Source organism: Oryctolagus cuniculus, chromosome 15, assembly GCF_964237555.1.
Source record: "Oryctolagus cuniculus chromosome 15, mOryCun1.1, whole genome shotgun sequence".
In the NCBI taxonomy this organism is placed as follows: Eukaryota; Metazoa; Chordata; class Mammalia; order Lagomorpha; family Leporidae; genus Oryctolagus; species Oryctolagus cuniculus.
Genome location: NC_091446.1, coordinates 21,397,216 through 21,421,968, shown reverse-complemented (window position 1 = coordinate 21,421,968; position 24,753 = coordinate 21,397,216).

The window sequence follows — 24,753 nt, the reverse complement described above, 5'->3', positions numbered from 1 at the left end:
AAGAAGTAGGGATAGAGGAAGAGATGCCCACAGAAAGGAGAGACAGTGTTATTGTGATGGGGTTATTAACAGTAGTTTCTTCTATCTTAAAACATTTACAATTTTATTAAAAATTATATATAGTTCTTAGGTGTATTGTAATATTTTAATCAGAAGTGGAATAGCCAGGACTTGAACTGGTGCCCATAGGGGATGCTGGCACTACAGATGTAGCCTTACTCACTACATCACAGCACCAGCACTAAAGTTAAATTTTTATACTGGTCTTATATCAATTCCCAATTGTAAAAATTGTAAAAAATTCTTGAGAAATAAGCAAAATCACTTTTTATGGCAACCTAAAGCACTATACATCGAACATGTAGTCCTGCTTTCTGGAATTAACAGTCTGTTTCCAGGCTTACAGAAGCCTGTCAGCAAAGTGTATAATGAGATAATTAAAACCGACGAACAGTACACCATCATCCAAAACCATTATTTACCCAATGCAGATTACGTCAAACGCTTGTAAAAAGCAAGTGACAACTTGCTTTTGTGGGGACTAGACACAAGCACCCACAATTTTAGGAAGTTCGAAGTTATGGGCCAACAGCCACACCACGACGTGCGGCCATCATGAAGAGGTCCTAAAGTGACTACTCCAGCAAGCGAGGTTCTTGGATTCCATCAGTGGGAAAACAAGAGCGCCAGGATGCCCAATGAGCAAACGCTAAAGGAAACAAGCATTCTCCTTCCCGACTGTCAGGATTCATGGAAGACTGCATGAATCCTTCCCGGAAAATCACGGAAGCAGACCCCTAGAATTCGCCGACAGACACGGCAGCCTCAGGGGTCTACAGGCCCAAGAAGGCGGACACACCTCGCGGCCCCTGCGGGACGAATTTCTTCCACAGGAAAGGGCGAGTGGCCAATGGAGCACAACTAACAGCACAAAGTTGGAAACGCGAGATCTGGGCGGGTCCAGGCGCCAGCTCCAGCCTCAGGCCCTCCGCATGCCCCCGACCTGGCCGGACGCTCAGACCTGGGACTCCGGCTTCCCTTCCCCCAGGGAGGTGGCCTGCTCCACCGAGAGGCGGCCTCGGGCCTTTCGAGGACCCCACCACCACCACCACCACCAAAGCCTACAGGTCCATACAGCCTCTCAGTTCGCGGCCTTTCTCAGATCGACAGCCACAGCCGGAATATTTCAATACATGAATAGAATGTGTACTGATAGAATCAAAGTAATCAACATCTCCCCCTCCTTTACATTATGATTGAGGCTTGGAGCCCCTCTTTTCTGATTGCTCAGAAAGTATATAACAGGTTATTAAGAGCTGTAGTCACCTCTGATTCCTTCTATCTAACTCTGATTTGGTACTTACTATCTGTCCCACATCTCTCTCATTTTGTTAAAGCCACATTAAGAAATTTGTATAGATCTCCCAGCAACAAATATGTATTTCAAACTACACTGTGATGTAAATAAGTAATAAAGAAAAAAGTAGAGAAATTACACATTACATATAAGACTGAGCATTTCAGAGAGGGAGGAATTATGATACTTATTAACTTCTCTCAACTGGTCACATAAATAATATCAAACTCAGAAAGCTGATGTGAGACTTAATTTAGCCCATAGAAAATCTATCTTGTGAATTAACTTGAACATATTCATAATTCAAAAAATATTGATTAAATAAAGCAGAGAGGCTGGTGCTGTGGCATAGCAGGTTAGGCCACCTGCAGTGGGCATCAGTTTGAGACCTGTCTACTCCACTTCTGATCCAGCTCTCAGCTATGGCCTGGGAAAGCGGTGGAAGATGGCCCAGGTCCTTGGGCCCCTGCACCCATGTGGGAGACCCAGAAGAAGTTCCTGGCTCCCGGCTTTGGATCAGTGCAGCTCTGGCTGTTGCAGCCAATTGGGGAGTGAACCATCGGATGGAAGACCTCTCTTTCTCTCTGCCTCACCTTCTCTCTCTGTGCAACTCTTTCAAGTACATAAATAAATCTTTTTTTTTTTTAAAGCTGAGATCCTATCAGTATTTTCCTGTTATAGATGTGAGAATGTCATTCAGACCAGTCAAGTAACTAGAAAAAACCTCATAGGAATGATAGATCTGGCATTCTAATGCAGACTCCTGTGGTGTGCTTATTATTACCCATTTCTTGATGTAGGGCTTTCCTAAGTACTCCCTGTCAGAGAAAGCTTGTCTTGCAACTTTTTCTCCTGCAATCCACTGCTATTTTAAGGAAACCCTATTGGCATGGTTTGTGGTTTATACTCTTGTGATCAAATCTCAGACCTGTGTCTCAGGAATACCACGTTCACAAATATTCCTCTTTGTAAAACTCTTCCATCTTCCCTCTGTTCCTGTCTCAGTCGTCCCCCTGCTCCCAATGTTTCTCTGATCTCAGCCCTGATGACTTTTCTCCCCTCTTATTTCAGTTAGGAAGACTGGAGAAGGCTCAAGAGAGATTTTCCCTCCCAGAGCGGAGCTAAAGCCCATTCAGATTCTCTTCCTTTGGGGAAGAGGCTTCCTGCACAGGAGACACCCAGTAAGTGCTCACTGAAAGTGGAATGGTTACTCAGGGAGGAGTGAGGAAAAGGCTAGACAGTTCTCATTCGATAACCTTACAGCATAGGCTGTGAGATTCCTTGTGATAGGACTTGCCTAATCTTGAAATCAAACCCAGGAGGGCTTTTATATTCAGTCAGTCTGCATTAGGCGTGGATTTCAATTTCAGTTTTTTTGTACCTGAGTCAACTTTACAAAAAGTTTTATTAATTTGTCTTTATTTGTTTGAAATGCAGAGCTAGAGAGGGAGAAGGAGAAGATGCCTGCAATGGCTGCATTCCATATGGATGCCTGTTCCTGTCCCAGTGACTCCACTTCCTGTCCAGGTTCCTCCTAATAGCCTGGGAAAAGCAGCGGAAGATGGCCCAAGTGTTTGGGCCCTGCCACAAACTAGAACCCTGGGTTCTAGTCCAGTTGGGACGCCGGATTCTTTCCCAGTTGCTCCTCTTCCAGTCCAGCTCTCTGCTGTGGCCAAGGAGTGGAGTGGAGGATGGCCCAAGTGCTTGGGCCCTGCACCCACATGGGAGACCAGGAGAAGCACCTGGCTCTTGGCTTTGGATCGGCGCAGCGTGCCGGCCATAGCAGCCATCTGGGGGGTGAACCAATTGAATAAAGACCTTTCTCTCTGTCTCTCTCTCTCTCACTGTCTAACTCTGCCTGTCAAAAAATTTTTTTTAAAAAAGATAAATTCATATGGCTGTTTGGTGCAGTGGTAAAATACACCTTGGGATGCCCACATCCCATATCGGAGTGCTTGGTTTTGAGTCTCCATTCCACTTCTGTTCTAGCTTCCTGCTAATAATGGGCAAGATAGGAGGCAGCAGATGGTGTCACAAGCTATCAGGTCCCTGCTACACACATGGGAGAGGCAGATCGATTAGTTTCCTGGTTTCAGTCTGACCAAGCTCTGGCTGTTGTAGGCATTCATTTGTAGTGAATCAGTGGATGGGAGTGTTCTTGGGCTCTTTCTCTTTCTCTCTCTCTCTCTGCCGCCCCCCCCCCCCAGCTCTGCCTTTCAAACAACTAAAGATAAAAAAAATAAAACTTTAAAGTATTGATTCAGGTGCAAAAAAACTGAAAATGAAATCCACTTATAGCTTTTTCATAATGTACATTTTTCATGAACATTTTTAAGAACTTTTGAGTTTTTGGATGTGGTGCTTAACTAAGGGCAGGCCTAGGAAAGGTAACGTTCCACGCATGCAAGGAGCAGGAGTCAATCAGGGATCCTTAAATCTGTCCTGGTACAAGCTTCCCAATATTCAATATCTACAGAATCAAGATTGGCCCAGGAGTTGGAAACCAAACACTTAGTTGGAAATCAAATCTGATTATTAGAGTCTCTCATACATCAGAAATATCCTAGAAGCAATAGGAAAATATAGTAAAACTCTAGATCAGGAAGCTGTGATTGACTTCCAGTTTGACCAGTTAGTAGATGGGTGACCATGAAACCCTTTGTTTCTCTGAAAAATAGAGGAAATAATAGTGATTATTCAATTGTATCTTTATAAGCTTTAGTTTAGATGACTTCGATCAGCAGAGTGATGGGACACTGATCACTGTGTTTAGTTTCATTTCAATAAAGACATGGCGACAATCCCTAGGAATTTAATGGATGTCTATTCCCCCACCCCCAGGAATAGCTTTCTTAAATACTTAAACCAAGATTGGTGTCTTCCTCACCTGATTACAGAATCTGTTTCAATCTTCACCTTTCTAAACATGTTAAATATGTATCTATAAAAATATCTATAAAAGTATAGTCACTGATTAGACTGGTTTCCAGTTTCCCTAATGTGATCAGGCACTACATAAATGACTCAAGATATATCTACAGGCATGAACTTTGTACTAACCCCCATGCTAAGATGGATTAATCCATTTAAAATGCAACTTTGATTTTTAAAGTACAATTTGATGCAACAGATCTCCAGGATGTGTTCATACTAATTCAAAATCTGTGTCCATTGACCAATAGCTCCCCTATCCCCACCATCCTCAGCCCATGGTTCCGACCTCTCTGCTCTCTGCTGCCATGATTCCAATTCTTCAGATTTCACATACAAGAAAGATCAATGTGATATTTGTCTTCTTGTGCTTGGCTTATTTCACTTAGCATTATGTACTCCAATTTATCCATGTTGTTGCAAAGAAAAAGATTTCTTATTTTTTTTTAGGGCTGAAAAAAAAAAAGATGGTTCCTTAACATTTAGTTTGTAACAAAAACTTCTATTGGGTAGACAACATTTCCTATTTTTAAGGGTGAGAAAATGAGATTCAAAGAGATACATTTCCCAAAGTCAGTTGCTAGTGCATGTCAAATTAGAAATTTTTATGTTGAGATTTAAAAGCAAGATTTATTAGTCAATGGCCTCCACACAGAGTGGCATGGAGGGAAGCTTTCAAGGGAGGAAAAATCCCAAAGAAGCTGGTGGTAGCGGAGTTTTTTGGTATAATTTTGGGGAAGAACCTGACAATTACTAAGGTGGGGACAAACCCAATTTGAATGTGGTTTTTAAACTCAAACATATATTCTTTAAACTCAGTGACTACCATGAAATACATGTATACCACCAACACCATGTAATTCAGGGTGGGGGGACAATATCAGGAGGTCTCCACAAGGGATAAGGGTAGACTTCTGAATTATCAACGGCGAGACAAATGATAAATGACTCCCAACTACCACTGGCTCGCAAAGAAACAGAAATTCATTGGTACTGAATATAAGTGCGACCCCAGCCCCATGCTATCTGGCATCATGCACCTTCCCCCCTCAAATAGGAGGCTTAGGCATGAGAAACCCACATCATGATAATGATATCAAGATCAAGTAAACACATCTCACTTAGCTGCTGACACACCCTCCCTAAGGCATCAATTCAGTTACAGGGGAGTCATTCTCTTTCCCTGACAGCGAGGAGCAGGAATTAGATTCTCCTGAAGGAATTTCATAGGATTAATACCTTAAACAGGCAACAGTATGCATGGAGGTGCATGACTCTCAGCCTCTTCCTACTGGGCCTCTTGTTGATCTGCGGATCACAGCCAGGTCACCCCAACAAATCTGACCCTTGATTGATAGGCTTTGCTCACTGGCATTTTCATATGTAATATTTGCTTGTCGGTACATTCTGAAAGCTAAAAAAAGAAACAGCTACAGATCTTGACCCTGCATCTTTAATAAACCCAGTTCATGTTTTTATCACCATAGCTCAACTATTGCTGTTACTTTCTTTATACTCTTGTGAAATTTATTTATGTAAAAGCAAATCACAATAAAATATTTCTTTTCCTTTTTTTATAAAAGGTAGCGTGCTATGCAACATTCTGAATTTTATTCCTCCACCTTTAATGATGTATCTTACAGAGTTTTCTTCAGCACATGGAAAACTGTGGGGTTTGTAAAACACAGTTTAGGCCGGCACCATGGCTCAATAGGCTAATCCTCCACCTAGCGGCGCCGGCACACCGGGTTCTAGTCCCGGTTGGGGCGCTGGATTCTGTCCCGGTAGCCCCTCTTCCAGTTCAGCTCTCTGCTGTGGCCCGGGAAGGCAGTGGAGAATGGCCCAAGTGCTTGGGCCCTGCACCCCATGGGAGACCAGGAGAAGCACCTGGCTCCTGCCTTCAGATTAGTGCGGTGCGCCGGCCGCAGCGCGCCAGCTGTGGTGGCCATTGGAGGGTGAACCAACGGCAAAAGGAGGACCTTTCTCTCTGTCTCTCTCTCACTATCCACTCTGTCTGTCAAAAAAAAAAAAAAAAAAAAAAAAAAACACAGTTTAAACAAAATGTTATTACGTTTGTATGAACCATTATGTATTTAACCAAATATACAGAAATAATACAGATTATTTTTGATCTTTTGGTATGATAAATAGCAAGGCAGTGAATAACACTGAACACATATCATTTATGTAAGACAGAATATTTCATGTAGATTTGCTGAGTAAAAAATAGACAAATTTATAATTTTAAAAAATAACTTTCCAAATAGTCAAAATTAGAAAATGAATGTAACTTTAAAAATGTTCACCAGCTAGTAAAATATTTCATGTTGTTTACAGAAAGAAAATTGCTGCAAGGTTCTTTGCTTCAAAATGGAAATTCTCAATTCTTAGCAGCCAAGGTCTATGTGATCAACTTAATCTACCCAGCACCTGGCTTAAATCATAAATAATTTCATGAATAAGTCATAGAATATAGTCCGGAATGGAAGATCATTTGCTAACAGCATTGAAATTTCCATTACTTTTCTAGAAAAACATGTGCTCTGTGTAAAACATTGGAGTATAATTATATAAGCCCTCAACTCCTTGTCAGAGCTAAATTCTGAGGTTACTGATATTGTGAGCCAAACTGGATCACCAAAATCATATGAATTTCTTGCACCGAAGTTCTGATTTAAAAGAAAAATGTTTGTCTTGGGGTCCCAGCCTATGAACATTAGCCCTGTCTCTTGTCCCCTGCTCCAGATATAATTCATTCTACTTTTTCCTCCCAAACTCTTCAGTATTTCTAGTATTCCAGTGACGAGCATTTCCTTACTTTCTGAAGGCCATGATGATGGTCAAACATGGCTCAGATTTCCATATATCCTGACTCGAGGTGTGACCTACAATCTATTCCCACAACTTCTGTGTTCTGATGAAGTTGAAAAATTTCTATTGAAATGCTACCATGAAGGCGACCCAAAATATCATTGAAAGAAATTCTCTCTTTTCTCTCTTCCTTTTTTACCTTGAATATATAGCCTGAGACATTTTGTGAATTTCAGGACCCTAAATCAAGATTAATGCTCTGAGAACAGAATGTTATTCACAGAAACACAGTCAATCTAAACATTTTCCTCTACTATCCTCCATACCTTTATGTTTACTTTGATGAAGAATTATTTTGACTGTGTTTTTTTCTGATAAATTTCCTTGCTCTTAACCATAAAACAATGCACCCTTTGGGCCGGCGCCGCAGCTCAGTAGGCTAATCCTCCGCCTTGCGGCGCCGGCACACCGGGTTCTAGTCCCGGTCGGGGCGCCGGATTCTGTCCCGGTTGCCCCTCTTCCAGGCCAGCTCTCTGCTGTGGCCAGGGAGTGCAGTGGAGGATGGCCCAAGTGCTTGGGCCCTGCACCCCATGGGAGACCAGGAGAAGTACCTGGCTCCTGCCATCGGTTCGGCGCGGTGCGCCGGCTGCAGCACACCAGCCGCGGCGGCCATTGGAGGGTGAACCAACAGCAAAAGGAAGATCTTTCTCTCTGTCTCTCTCTCTCACTGTCCACTCTGCCTGTAAAAAAAAAAAAAAAAAAAAAAAAAAAAAAAAAAAAAAAAAACAATGCACCCAATGCCCAGTCACATGCCATGATGTTATACTAGAAAAAGAAAAAAAAAAACTAAAATTTCTCTACATCATAAAAATTTTCATTTATCTATCAATATTTGAGACATGCAGGTCTACATTCTGTTACCAACTTAATCATTAGTTTAAGATCATTATAAAAAGCCTCCAGATATAAGCATGACAAGGGATAAAAAAGAGATGATCATTTATGCTAGTTATAATACATTATTCCAACATATCATATTTTTCCTTCTTCAGCCAGTTAGAACTTCATACTTCTTTAATAAGTGTTTTGTTTTGCTTTTTAAAACCTTTTTCACTCACTTTCAATTTGATCACCTGGATTTGCAATTTCATCCATGATAGAGAAATAATTATCAGTTCTACCATATTTCTTGAAATAAAACCACATGAAGCACTTTTTATCTGATATTGAATAACAAAAAGCATAAGACTGACTCAGCAGCAAGCAAAACAAATGTGAGATGTGTATTTTCATCACTTTCAGCCTAGGCACCCCTCCATATGGTAATTGAGAAAAGTGAATCCCCACATAGATCTTCATTCCTTTCAGTTTCCATGAGCAGAAGAAATGATGTGTGGGCGTCTGAGGGACTGTGTAAGTTGTGGCCAGAGTAACACAGACAAGCACCCTGCCTGGGTGCAACACGAGCAGAGATGACATATGGCAGAGTTATGGGGAGCTGGAAACGACATAATATTGAGAGATACCGGCATTCAGAGCACATCAAGGTCACTTCAAATCCCAGGCTCTAAGAACCCAAACAGAAGCCAAACCTGAAGAGGAGGGCTGCCATCACGTCAGATGAGGACTACTCAGCCTACCACACTGAAGCCTGAGGTCATGCTTAGACGGGATCAAGCTGAACTGTCGAACAAATAAATGCACGAGAGAAACCACAACATGTTTTAAAGAAAGAAAACACTCAACAATAGAACATCAACAATTTCAACACAATGTGTCATTATGCTCTTAGAATTATATCTATAAAGCATAATGAATCTGTTAAAAACTAATATAAAATTAACATTTTTAAAATTTAAAAATATTGGAAATATGAAAAATTCAACAGTGCAATCCATGACCAGGATAAATATAAAACAAATAAAGCCAAAGATGACATAGACATTGAAGTCAGCATATGATAAATTTCCAACTATCATGAATATGTTCAATGATTTAAAGGAACTGGGGTCACTATGTGTGTTAACATATGAAACAGAAATTATTAAAATATGGAAATCCAATATCTAAATATCACAATAACGAATATAATCAGCCCACTATAGTGCTTGGGCATAGTGTTCTAATTATATTAATTATTAAAAGTATGTTCAGTATTGTTCAAATTATATAAGTTTTACTTGTTTCTTCCTTTTGACTTAGTTATTCTGCAAATAACGGAGTGCAGGTTTAAAGATCTTCATTTATAATTGCAAATGCTTACTTTCACTTGCAATCTGTCAGTTTTTTCCCTGATGTAACTTTGCTATTAAACATCTGAACATTTATGCGTATCTTCCTGATGAATTCACATTTTTATCTTTATTAAACTTCCCTTTCATCTATCCTGGTACCATATTTTGAAGACTATTTTATTTGCAACTGATAGAAGATTTTCAGATAGATATATTTTGTTTATCATTTGCATGATATAACTTTCTATCCATTTATCTTCAGCCTGTGTCTTAATATTCAAAGTTTATCTGACAGATAACACAAAGTTGTGGGTTTTTTTTTTTTTTTGGCTTTTCATCTTTCTGCTAATCTCTGCAAATTAGATCAGGTGTTTTTGCCACAAAATGCAATTTTGATCTTATTTAATGTATAACTATTGCTTTAATTTACTATATTTTTATTGTCTCCTGTGTTTATCTTTCCTTATCTTTTTTGTTTCCTTTATTATCTTTTTTTATTGGATGGATAAGTATTATAATTTCATTTGGTTTTATGGTTTTTATTGATATCTATTTGCAACATTATTTTAAATAATTTCCTCTAGGATATACCACAAGTATTTTTTTGACTATTCACATATTTCTTAGAGTTAATATTGTAATACTTCCAATAAAGTGTTGAGCAGTGGGTATTTTGTATAGCAGTTAAGATGCCACTTGGGCTGCCAGCTTGGGTTTGAGTCCTGGCTTCTCCTGCAATTGCATCTTCCTGCTAACACAAACCATGACACACAGCAGGTTATGGCTCAAGTAATTGGGTCTTTGCCACTCACCAGGAGATCTGGAATGCTGGATTCAGTTCTTAACTCCTGGCTCCTAGCTTTGGCCTAGTCTAGCCCCAATTATTCATTTTCTCTATCTTTTCTCTTTCTTCACATGTCGAGTCATTTTGTAACATACTATACAGTATTTTAAATGTTTTGAATTGTGTGTGTGTGTATAAAATTTGGCTGTTTTCAAATTATCTGTTTTTGCAGGCCACCATTGGGTTGTGGTATAACAGGTAAAACTACTGCCTGTGATGCTGGTATCCCATATGGGCAGCAGATCATATGGGCAGCTGCTCCGCTTCTGACCAGCTCCCTGTAGAAAGCAGCAGAGAATGGCCCAAGTGATTGGGCCACTGCAACCACATAGAAGATGTGGATAAAGCTCCTGGTTACCGACTTCAATCTGACCCAGCTTTGGCCTTTACCCATTTGGAGAGTGAATCAGTACACAAAAGATCTGCCTCTCTTCTCACTAACTCTGCCTTTCAAATAAAAAAAAAACTTTAAAAAATTATAGGTTTGTGTTTTTCAGAAGATTGACTATGTTTCTCACAATTGATCACACTCATAGGTCTAAGAGTCAAAGGGATCGCACAAACAAGACTAGTGTCTGCTAATACTAACTGATAGAATCAAAAAGGGAGAGAACGATCCATCATGGGAAGTGGGATACACAGCAGACTCATAGGATGGTAGATGTCCTAAATAGCACTCTGGCCTCAGAATCAGCCCTTAAGGCATTCAGATCTGGCTGAAGAGCCCATGAGAGTATTTTAGGCATGGAAAGCCAAGACACTCTGGCAAAAAACAACAACAACAACAACAACAACAACACCTAAATGAAAGATCTCTGCAAGTGAGATCCCAGTGGAAAGAATAGGCCATCAAAGAAGGAGGTACCTTTCTCTGAAGGGAGGAGAGAACTTCCACTTTGACTATGACCTTGTCTAAATGAGATCGGAGTTGGCGAACTCAAAAGGCTTCCATAGCCGTGGCAACTCATGACTAGAGTCTAGGGAGATTACTGACGCCATAAACAAGAGTGTCAAATTGTTAAATTAACAACAGGAGTCCCTGTGCACTAACTCCTCATGTGGGATCTGTCCTTAATGTGTTGTCCAATGTGAAGTAATGCTATAACTAGTACTCAAACAGTATTTTACACTTTGTGTTTCTGTGTGGGTGCAAACTGATGAAATCTTTACTTAATATATACTAAATTGATCTTCTGTATATAAAGATAATTGAAAATGAATCTTGATGTGAATGGAATGGGAGAGGGAGTGGGAGATGGGAGGGGTGCGAGGGAAGGGAAATTATGGGGGGGGGAAGCCATTGTAATCCATAAACTGTACTTTGGAAATTTATATTTACTAAATAAAAAAGGAAAAAAAAAGAAAGAACATTGACTATGATGATTATTGAGTCCAAATTTTGCAGATAATTATGGTCAACTCACCTGAAAATTCATGGTAGGTACAACTATGAATTTGAGTCTATAGGAACAAAAAATGAAAGTGTGTAGGTGCTAGGTAGGATGCCTTTCTATTTCATACCCATAGCATGTTTCCAGGACTGATGCTAGTAGCCATCTCAAGGACCTCTCAACATTCCCTAACAAAGTAGAAAATATACCATTGTCTTTAGCTTACTGTTGCCCAGCTGTATGCTGCTAAAATCAAATAGTAAAACACAAAGTCACAGGTGCTTGATAGTACATTCAATACCATAAGAGTAGCCGGGAATCGGCACAGTGGCACAACGGGGTAAAGCCCTGGCCTGAAGCGCCAGCATCCCTGCTGATCTCTTCCAATCCAGCTCTCTGCTGTGGCCTGGGATAGCAGTAGAAGATGGCCCAACTTCTTGGGCCCCTGCACCCACATGAGAGACCAGGAAGAAGTTCCTGGCTCCTGGCTTCAGATCAGCGTTGCGGCCAATTGAGGAGTGAACCATCAGATGGAAGACCTCTCTGTGTAACTCTGACTTTCAAATAAATAAATAAATAAATAAATCTTTAAAAAAAATAGAGAGAGAAGCTGAATCTTATTTCTAAATCCATGCTAAAGAATGGATTCAGTTTCACCAGCAGCTCTTTCCCCGAAAGCAAATTTTCTGCCTCTGCTTCTCTATTTACTCTCCCTACCACACACACACACACACACAATTCACATATATTAAGGTTCTCTCTCACACACACACACATACACACACGCACATACACAATTCACGTACATTAAGGTCTAAAAACATTCTTTAAAGTAGAATTCCAACCTCGTGTCATATTATGGACTTAACCAATTCCTGAGCCAATTCTGGTCCAGTTTATTTGTTGCTTTAAAATATCTTCAATTTGTCACTAAATGGACTTTCATGGCACAGAATTTTAATAATGTTAGTTCACTTACTACACAAAAATGGTTAAACTTCCCCATTAACTCCAAAACCCTTAGCCAAATTGCTTTGATGTAGCCCAGTCTTGCTTTTCCAGGTTAATCTTTTCTCCAGAAATGAGACAAATCAGCCATCAGTAGGGCTAGAAAAATGATTACATACCCTCTTGATAATGGAATCTCATGCAATTATTTTTTTTTTCCTTCTCTTAAACAAGGAACTTTTCTACACCAGAGTACTTCAAAAATTTCATATAAGATAGAATTTAAAGATGAGTTTATTTTTATGCAAGAAAAAATGAAATCCATGCATAGTTTGCTCACAACAGTCACTTTCCATGAACTTTTGGGAAGTAATATTGCTACAATTATCTCCAAGATATGTTATTCAATGATAACAAAACAGTCAATATGCACATCTTTCTAATAGTGGGGGGAAATGACATCTGCTGAAGAGTACAAAAGAAACTAATAACACAGATTTCCTCTGGGGAAGAAAACTGGACAGCTAGCACTGGATGTAAGCTGCAAAAGGCAGAATTTCTTCTTTGTAAATTTTACTCCTATTGAATCCTGAACAATAAAAAATGCATTACCTATTCATAAAACAAATAAAACTAGATTTAATTAAATGTAATTTTAAAAACCGAATTTAATAAGAATCATTGTCTCCTTGTATTGCTATTTATGAAAGATGCTTCTCTCAGTGAATCCTAAGAGGACTCTCAGGAGAGACTGTGAAATGTAAATGTAGAGTGTGCTTTTAGGACTGTCAGCCCCTGAACAGAAGGTAATGAGGGGAGGGAGAACACTGTAGGAGTGCTCTTGGTGAGCTTACCATGGGGAACTTCCTTCCTACAACAGGAAGGCAACCAGTAGCTATTCTACAGTCTCAACTCCTTTTAACAACGACAACTCTCGCCAAGTAAGAAATAATAAAGATAAAGGGAGTGTCAACAACTAAACTAGGGGCCAGCACTGTGGCATAGCAGGTATAGCTACCACCTGCAGTGCCGGAATCCCATATGAGCGCTGGTGCTGGTTCAAGTGCCTGCTGCTCCACTTCCCATCCAGCTCTCTGCTATGGCCTGGGAAAGCAGTAGAAGATGGCTCAAGTTCTTGGGCCCCTGCACCCGCATGGGAGACCCAGAGGAAGTTCCTGGCTCCTGGCTTTGGATTGGCACAGCTCCAGCTGTTGCAGCCAACTGGGGAGTGACCCAGTGAATGGAAAACTAACTCTCTCTCTCTCTCTCTCTCTCTCTCTGCCTCTCCTTCTCTCTCTGTGTAACTCTGACTTTCAAATAAATAAATAAATCTTTAAAAAAAATTAACAACACTTTTAAAAGAGGAGAATGCTGTTTTTTTAATTCTCCAAATATTTTACATGCTGGTAAAGCCAGTAAAGATGCTACTGAGAGTGTATGTCATCACTGAGGTACATTTAATTCAATGCTCCTTCATTAATACATATTATGAGACTGTTTTTCTTAGTGTCTTCATATTTCTCAATATAAGTGAATAGAAATGAGGTATATAAAGGGCTTTAAAAAAATGAAAAGAAATGGTGTCTTGTTGGGACTAAAAAGACCAAACAATATTTATTTAATAATTATCTATATTGGCCGGTGCCGCAGCTCAATAGGCTAATCCTCCACCTGCAGCATCGGCACACCGGGTTCTAGTCCCGGTCGGGGTGCTGGATTCTGTCACAGTTGCCCCTCTTCCAGGCCAGCTCTCTGCTGTGGCCAGGGAGTGCGGTGGGGGATGGCCCAAGTGCTTGGGCCCTGCCCCATGGGAGACCAGGAGAAGCACCTGGCTCCTGGCTTTAGATCAGCGCGGTGCGCCAGCCACCGCGCGCCAGCCACAGCGGCCATTGGAGGGTGAACCAATGGCAAAGGAAGACCTTTCTCTCTGTCTCTCTCTCACTGTCCACTCTGCCTGTCAAAAAAATAATTGTCTATATTAATAATATGAATAACTGGGAAAAATGAGAACTCTCAGAAAACATGAAGGATGGTTTGCTAACTTTATTTTTGATGGGAGATATTCTTAAACTCTTTAGTTTTTGCTTCCCAGAAAGGGACATATTTCTCATAGGTGAAGAGATATTTCTCATATCTTGAAGTTCTAATAGTCACAAAGTATCACATCAAGATTGAATTATTCAGTTCCATGATTATATAATTTCAAATTCACTCTGTTTAACTACTCCTGACTGGGATTTAAGCCAGAATTATTAGTAAGAACAATTTTATCTCTACCTTATCATTCCTAAAAAGAAGCATCATGCCTTTACTTTGTCTCATATAAAATTACAGCTGCTTCACCACAGAGACAGCACTAAGCTTAATTATCTGCCCCCCAAAATGCGATTTATTTATTGTGAAGAGGAGATAAGAATAGCTTGGATATTCTAGCCAACTGACAAAACATAATATTTAATATAAAAATGGGAAAATGATTGAGAACTCACCATGAATTTAACTCCAGACTTCACCACATGGATTATTTTATGAATTATCCCATTTATGTAATAATTATTACTTTTTCTCCAAAAAAGTCCTAAGTTTTAATTGCCTTAACACTCTGAAAAAAACTGGCCTTTCAAAATGTCTTTATCAAACATGTTAACAAAGCTTTCCAAGAGGGCAATCCTCAGTTAAGTTTTTAAAATGACAGAAATTCTTCACTTCCTTTCCTGTATGAAAAGACAAATATCACCAGTGTTTCCCAGCAAAGCCTGGGGACCTTCTGGAAGATTCCTATGGAATTTATCTGATGAATCTAATGCCTACCAGACCTGGGACAAGAAATAGTAATGGCAATGGGATTTTTTTTTCCTGAATTTTTATGGGATAAGACAGGCCTCAGTGTCTATAGCTTGTTGTTATTTGCAGGAGCAGATGTCCAAACCATTTAGGATCCTGCACTGACCCCTGCGTTACAAGAACCCATGCAGTGAACACACCTCTTTCATGTAGAGTACCAGCTATAACTTAAGCACTTACTACTGCTTCCTACTTTTCTTATTGAAGTATTGCACATCCAGAGATAGGCCCATTACTTTTGATAAGCTTGTTGGTTTCTTTTTTTGCTTTTTTCATGGCTTTAAGATTGGGCTAAAAGCTGATTTACTGAATGTTTTATATTTCCTTTTATTAAATATTAATTATGTATTTGAATATCAGAATGAGGGAGAGAGAGAGAGAGATGTCTTTCATCGGCTTGCTCATTCCCTAAATGGCCTCTTTGGCCAGGGCTGGGCCAGGCAAAGTCAGGATCCAGGAGCTTCTTCCAGGTCTGCCGTGTGTATGCAGGGACCCAAGCACTTGGGCCATCCTCTGCTGCTTTCCAAGCTGAAGGGAACTGGAATAGAAGTAGAGCAGCTAGGACTTGAACTGGTACCCATATGGGATGCCAGCACCACAGACTGCAGCTTAACCCTCTGAGCCCACAGGGCCACCCTCATAAATCCTTTATATTTCTAGAAACTTCTTAGACAAGTTAGAAAATGAATGAGTAAAAAGAACTGAAATACAACTGAGAAATCAAATTGTAGGTATAATTAATCTGTCCTAAAATCATATAGTATTTTAGAAAAAGAAAAAAAAATACCAAACATGTTCACAGAAATAACAAAGATTATCTATAAGATATCTATATATCACTATATATCTACATATCTATATATATCAATATATCTCTCTATATCTATCTATATATCTATTTATAAGATATATATATATCAAAAATTATCTATAAGAGAGACAAGTGAAAAATATCAGAAAAGAAAATTAAAAAAAGACTTCTCTGTAAGTGAATGAATAGCCAAGAATTATCAAATGCTGATGAGGAGGAGTCATGAACAAAATAAAGATAGCAATCGACAGAAAACAATTTCTGAAGGGACTAAGGAGAACAAATAGCCACAAATCACTAGGATAAATAAATAGTATTGGGAAAAAAAAAACAAGATATTGACTGCAACCAATTAAACAAGACAAAAATTTTTAAATAATATATTCTGATAATTAGACATTAGATTGATGAAGGCCATAAAAGTTGAAAAAATCAAAATTTAAGATAAGATTGGCAGATACAAAAAAAGCAGTGTGTTACAATTAGAATAAGAGCTGAGTAAACTCTAAAGAGTAAAATATAATTAGCTATGCAATTTATTATAGGATGATTAGCAGACAATTAACACAGAGAAATAGTAGCAGGCCCCACAGTGGAAGCTGAGAAAAAATTCTCCCATGGGTTTTATTTTTTCTATTTTTATTAATTTTTTAAAGATTTATATTTTATTTTTTTGAAAGTCAGAATTACAGAGAGAGAGAGTGAGACAGATCTTTCATCTACTGGTTCACTCCCAAAATGGTCGCAACAACCAGAGCTGGGCCAGGCAGAAGCCAGGAGCCAAGAGCTCCCTCTCAATCTGCCATGTGGGTGCAGGGACCCAAATACTTAGGCTGTCTTCTGCTGCTTTCTTTGGCCATTAGCAGGGAGCTGGATTGGAAGTGGAGCAGCCAGGACATAAACCAGTGCCCATACGGGATGCTGACACTGCAGATGGCAGCTTAATCCACTGGGGTACAGTGCCAGCCCCTCTCTTGAGTTTTCATAAAGATATTATGTTCATTGGCATTCCTTTTTTGTGATAATCTGCAATTATCACTGTGTTCTTAGGCAAGACCATTCCTCAGGTAAAACATTGTTTTCTGAAAGCAAATTTCCTCCTTTCCTTTAATTGACAGTAGTTTAAGGGTACTTAATTATTTTTAAACATTTACTTATTTATTTATTATTATTTTTTAAATTTATTTGACAGAGTTAGACAATGAGAGAGAAAGAGACAAAGAGAAAGGTCTTCCTTCCATTGGTTCACCCCCAAAATGGCCACTAAATGTGGTGCTACACCAATCTGAAGCCAGGAGCCAGGTGCTTTCTCCTGGTCTCCCATGCTTGGACCATCCTCCACTGCCTTCTCGGGCCACAGCAGAGAGCTGGACTGGAAGAGGAGTAACCGGGACTAGAACCTGGTGCCCATATGGGATGCCGGCACCGCAGGCAGAGGATTAACCAAGTGAGCTACGGTTCCGGCCCCTATTTTATTTATTTTAAAAGACAGAGTTACAGAGAGAGGTAGAGACAGAAAGAGAGGTCTTACATCTGCTGGTTCACTCCCCAGATGGCCTCAAAAGCCGGAGCTGCGCGAATCCAAAGACAGGAGCCAGGAGCTTCTTTCAGGTCTCCCATGTGGGTGCAGGGGTCAAAGGACTTGGGACATCTTCTACTGCTTTCCCAGGCTACAGAAGAGAGCTGGATTGGAAGAGGAAAAGCCAGGACTAGAACCAGCTAGCCCATACGGGATGCTGGCACTTCAGGCCAGTGCTTTAACCCACTGCACCACAGTGATGGTCCCATTGGTACTTAATTTTATGAGAGTTGTTTAAAAGGAGACCCCAGTGGACTTCTGGGAAATGTACAGTACCACTCTCCTTATAAGTACCAAGGTCTGTTATGTTAGCACATCAAAATCTCCCTGCCCCAGGCGTCTTATAGAACTCACTGATCCCCTTTCACTTTCACAATGGATTCCTGACCTCAGATAACATTTCCAAAAGAATAACCAGGAGACTGCCTTCAGTCTCTAATAAGAGCAAAGGATATTCGCTCTTATTATCAGGAAGGATGATTCAAGAGAAGAGGGAGGGTAGAAGGAAAAAGGAGCCAGGCAGAGATCTATTTTGCAACAAATGACTCCACAGGCACCTGCCTAAGGAGGATCAGACAGCAGGAGAGATTGTTTTGAAAGTTTAATTCCTATAATAAAATGTAACCAAGCTTGTTAAGATAAAAGTAGGCATGGGGTCAGCACTGTTGTAAAGTGGATAAAGCCACCAGTGCCTATGACACTGGTATCCCATATGAGTCCAGGTTCAAGCCCTGGCTACTCCACTTCAGATCCAACCGCATGCTGTCAACCGTAGGCTGTAACCTACGTGGGAGACCCTGAAGAAACTCCTGCTCCTATCTTGGCTCTGGCCTAGCCCTGGCCATTGCTGTTATTTTGGGAGGAACCAGTGCATGGAAGATCAATCGATCTCGCTCTACCTCTGATTCTCTAATAAATAAATAAATAAATAAAGTAATAAAAAGAGAAACTAAACATTATCAAATTACATATGCTTCATTTTCAAATAAAAGGAAAACAAGAAAAGAAAAACATAAATCTGCCATATTTTTGTTGGAAAGTTGACAGCTTTTATGAAAAAATAAATTGCAATATCACAATTCAAATCTCATTGCTAACAAGATTTTGTCAGCTAGTTGTGATCTCAAAGGTTGAATTTTATAAATTCCAGCTTCCCACATCTCCTTCTGTGTTCCCACCTCCAAAATCCTATTGATAAGAAAAATCAATATTCTAAATTAACTTCATCAGTATATGTGAGCTCAACTCCTATGTCCCCTGAAGACTCAAACTGGCTCAACGCAAGATAGAAGCAGCCCTGACTGAACTACAAAAAACAAAGCCAACACATCTAAAAGGCTGACCTTTGGCCACAATTAGCGTTTTGAACCACAGTATATATTCAACTCAGACTAGTTTTAGTCTGGTTCTGATATTTACACAAATTTTATACAGAAATTACAGGAGGAGCTCACAAGCACAGGAGAAGAGTCATGGCTTTGGGTAACAAACCATTATAACAGGACAGCATTTTATGGCTAGCAATTTGGGCACAGGCTTCAACTTTTGCAGAAGTGGGTGATGATGGCAAGACCTATGTACCCTGCCAAGTATCAAGTAGACCAGCAGATTTTGTTTTTCAGAGGAAAGCTGGGTCCAGAGTTAAAAAAAAAAATCAACTAGGGAGATGGATGCTGACTCAACCAAAAATAGGAAGAAGCTGGGTATGTTTTAATGGGCAGTGGTTCTGAGTGCAGACCACAGAGCAGGAACAAAGGATGCCAGATCTCTGGCACAAAGACTGACCCAAGCCCCATGACTGGCTTGCTGGGGGAACTGCTGCTAAATGTCCAGAAGTAGGCAGGTTTCACCTACCAGTACTGCACTCCCAGCATTCCAGCTGCGAGGGTAGTCAGCCACTAGGCACCATACACCCTTCTTCCATAAAGAAGACAGTAAACCCAGAACAAGCATGCTTGAGTTTTAGAGGGAATTTTTTAAAAATACAAAACAAAACAAACATAAAATAGAAATAAGGAGGGAGCCAGGGAGAGCTGGGGAATGGTCAGACAACACCGTCTGAGTCTGAGAAAGAAAAAGAGTAGAGTTTAGATAGGAACCCTGACAGTCCCAGGAAGCCTCAGCAAGTCACCTGTGAGTTCTTGAGCCAAAGGTTAACAGGAATCCTGAGTGCCATAGGAATGGGCCTGCATTAGTAGTATATCTGCTGTGCTCTGTCATTGTTTAGGAGAAATTCCTGAAAATTGAGGCCTCATCGTAAACACAGAGTTGAATTTCTGGGAAAAACAGCCAGGGCTCTTGTTTGATTAAGCTCCCAGTGGTAGATTGCAGCAACATCCTTATTCATGTCATGGGTTGAGATAACATTTCTCTGTATCATGTGTTTAATCTATGGAACAACATGGGTCAAACTTATCTAACATAGGGTCGGTGTTGTGGTACAGAGGTTTAAGCAGCTGTCTACAGCTCCAGCATCCCATATGGGTGGTAGTTCAAGGCCCAGCTGCTCCACCTCTGATCCAGCTCCCTGCTAATATGCCTGAGAAAGCAGCAGAGAATGACCCAAGTGCTTGGGCCCCTGTACCTAAGTGGGAGACCCAGAAGATGCTCCTGACTCCAGCTTCAGCCTGGCGCAGTACTGGCCATTGCAGCCAAGTGGGGAGTGAACTGCTGGTGGAATATCTCTCCATCTCTCCCTCTCTCTCTGTAATTCTGACTTTCAAATCAATCAATAAATAAATCTTTAAAAAAAATTTTGTCTAATACCTACGTCATAGCTTCTGGGTGGTTATTAGCTTATCTAGAGGGATTAAACTTATATATTAATTATGTATAATCTCTTTTAAAATGAACATATAAAAAAAGAAAATTTGCTTGCTTCCAAGTCCACACAGCTAGGAAACAAGCAAGTCAACAGATCAAGTGGGACAGTCCAATCTGGAGCCTGCTTGCCTGAATACTGTATCTAATGAAATCCCACTTGTACACGTTGAAACACCACCTGTGAAGAACCAAGCGGTAAGCCCCAAAGCAGAAGTGTCCTTAGAGCTAACCATTATTTCAAATAAGGACAATCTTTAAACAAAAACAGAAGAGGAAGAAATTCTTCCAAAATCATTTTGTAAGGTCAGCATTTTTTTTTTTTTTTTTTTTGGACAGGCAGAGTGGACAGTGAGAGAGAGAGAGAGAGAAAGGTCTTCCTTTGCTGTTGGTTCACCCTCCAATGGCCGCCACGGCTGGCGCACTGCGGCCGGCGCACCACGCTGATCCGAAGGCAGGAGCCAGGTGCTTCTCCTGGTCTCCCATGGGGTGCAGGGCCCAAGGACTTGGGCCATCCTCCACTGCACTCCCGGGCCATAGCAGAGAGCTGGCCTGGAAGAGGGGCAACTGGGACAGAATCCGGCGCCCCGACCGGGACTAGAACCCGGTGTGCCGGTGCCACAAGGTGGAGGATTAACCTGTTGAGCCGCGGCGCCAGCCCAGCATTTTCTTAATAACAAAATTACGCCAGGATACAACAACAACAAAAAGGTAGATAGCAATATCCTTGATGGATATAGGTTCAGAAGTCCTCAATAAAGTGGTAGCAAAAACAAATCCAACAAAACAATAAAAGTATCCTTCACTATAATCAAGTAGGAATTATCCCAGGGATGCAAGCAAGAATGGTATAACATATGCAAATCAATAAACTATATATACTGTATCAACACAATGAAGAGCAAAAATTATATGATAATCCTAATATATGCAAAAAAACTAGATGAAATCCAACACTACTTTGTGAAAAATATCCTAATTAGTTACAAAGGGAACATACCTCAAAATAATGAATGTTGCAGAAAACAAGGAATTCCTAATAACATTATAAACAGAGAAACGTTGAAGGCTTTCTGTATAAAACATATAACAAGACAAAGATACCAAAAAATCATCACTTTTGTTCAACAAGGTATCCAAAGACACATGAACAAACTGCTGAACATCTCTAATCATCAGGGAAATGCAAATCATATCCACAAAGTACCATCCCATTCACTTAGATTAACTTGTATAAGAAACTATATATAACTATTATAAAAATGTTATTTTGTATAACAAATGCTGAAACAATGTGGGGAAAAGGGAATCCTTGCATCCTGTTTGTGGGAATGTCAGTGAATACGTCGTGGAAAATAGCATGGCGGTTCCTCAAAAGTGGAACTACCACATGAGCCACCAGTCCTCCTACTGGGTATGTATCTGAGAGAAAAATCCGATCAGTCTGTCAGAGAGACACCTGCACTCTCATGTTTATCGCATCACTCTTCACAATAGCTAAGAAATGGAAACAATAAGTGTTCATCCACTGACAATGGATAAAGACACACAGACACAAGGAAGTAACATGCAGCTGTAAAGAGGAAAGAATTTTGTAGTTTACAGGAAAATGGATTGAACATGAGGTCATTATGTTAGTGAAATAAGCCAAACGCAGAAAGACAAGTGCCACATGAACTCACTCATATGTGGAGTCCAAAAACATAGGTGATCTCATAGAAGTTAAAGGTATAATGGTGGTTATCGGACTGCAGGTGGAATAGCAGGTGGGAAGAATGAGGAAATTAACAGGTACTAAGTTATAGCTAGACAGAAGTAACAAGTTCTAAGGTTCTATTGCACAGTAAGGAGCAATAGATAGTATTGGGGTACCAAATATTTCCCTATATGAAAAATTAACTGGAGCCAGTGTTGTGGCATAGTAGATAAAGCTGCCACCTGCTACACTGGCAACCAATATGGTTGCCGGTAGTCACAGCTGCTCCATTCCTGATCCAGTTCCCTGCTAATGGCCTGGGAAAGCACTGAAAGTTGACCTAAGTGTTTGGGATCTACCGCCCACGTGGAAGACTTGGATAAAGCTCCTGGTTCCTGCCTTCTGCCTGATTTCACCCCTGGAGAATTAATCAGCAGAGGGAAGACCCCTCTCTCTATCTTTCCCCCTCTATCTGTAATTTAATTTACAAATAAATAACTATAACTTTAAAAAAAAATAACTGGATGAAAGGATCCAAAGTGTTTTCACCATAAAGAAATGTTAAATTTGTTCACTATTTTAAAATATTTATTCTAATCAAATCCATGCTTATTATTTATATTATTTTTCATTTAGAATGAAAATATTATATCAATATATAATCATACTTTTAGCCTTTTACAAAATGTTTTTAAGCTTTTATAGTTTAAAACTGACATAGAATAGAAAAATTATATTAATAAGAAATTTTAAAATTTTGAGGAGGTGAATGTTTATTCTAATTGGACATTAAACAAGGCATACACATTTCCGAGCATCACACATGGTACCCTGCAAACACAAAGAATTTTATATGCCCGATAATTTTTTTAAGTGAGGGCCAGTTGTGACTTTTGAGTATTAACAAGACTCTGTGTATGATTTATCAATCATAGGAAGTTTATTTTCCTTTAAATACTGGAGGATTTCTGAGAGAGGGAAAATGTGGGGTCTGTTAAGTATTGGAGTTCAGTCTAGAAGTCAAGTCAGCCAAAATCTATGACTCTATCAAATGAGATTGTTATTTTCTATACATCAGCAGCACAAAGTCAAGGCAAGGCAGCATGGGAAAGATTACATAAAGCAACCATTTTATTTTTTTCCAACTTTTATTTAATAAATATAAATCTCCAAAGTACAACTTTGGATTATTGCGATTTTTCCCCTCATAACTCCCTCCCACCTACAACCATCCCATCTCCCACTCCTTCTCCCATCCCATTCTTCATCAAGATTCATTTTCAATTATCTTTATATACAGAAGATCAACTTAGTATATACTAAGTAAAGATATCAACAGACTGTACCCACACAGACACACTAAGTATAGAGTACTGATTCAGTAGTAGTTTTACTGTTAGTTCACATAGTACAACACATTAAGGACAGAGATCATGCATGAGGAGTAAGTGCACAGTGACTCCTGTTGTTGATTTAAAAATTGACACTTTTATTTATGACATCAATAATCACCCGAGGCTCTTGTCATGAGTTGCCAAGGCTATGGAGACCTCTTGAGTTCACCAACTCTGATCTTATTTAGACAAGGCCATAGTCAAAGTGGAAGTTCTCTCCTCCCTTCAGAGAAAGGTACCTCCTTCTTTGATGGCCTGTTCTTTCCACTGGGATCTCACTCACAGAGATCTTTCATTTAGGTCATTTTTTTTGCCAGAGTGTCTTGGCTTTCCAAAAACCCATTTTAAAATCTAGAGTTATAACAAAATATTTATTAAACTATTTTATTATATCTATTTTGAAATACACCTGAAAAGATTTGGCTACTGTACTCAGCTTTTATGATATGATGATGAATTATATTTCCTCCACTATACTATTCCCCAAAACTGGGACTTGTATTTCATTTTACTATGGGCTATTTTTTGGTATATTTCAAACAAATCTGAGTTTGATAAATTATTTAGTACAAGTTGGATAACCCAACCTAGAACCATTGCACATAAAGCAACTTTAAGTAAACTGTATTTTTGATCAATGAGTTCTGCCTGAATGATCTGTCAAGTGATTGTGGAACTGCCCTACAATTGCGTGGTATAGAAACTGATTTGCATTTGGAGCTTCTATTGCAGGCTGAGAAAATGTAGGTGGAAGTATAAGTTATTTCCAATTAGAGATTAGGAAATAACTAGTTTTGTGTAACTTGACAACATATGGCTAAAACAATAAAAAATAAAGTAGAAGCAATAAAGATACATAATTTTACTTAACTTTGAATTTATGTAAATGATCCAGGCCTGCTGAATAATGGAAAAGATTATAATTACTAATCTGATTTAACACTAAATCAAGTCGTAGCTTTTTATATCATAAACTTTTTTTCCAAAGTTCCACTGTCTCCTTATGTTTACCTGCTGAGCATTAAGTAATATAAAGATTGTCCATGCAATCTAAATTGGTAGAACATGCGCTTGTTAAGAAGCATACTGTCAG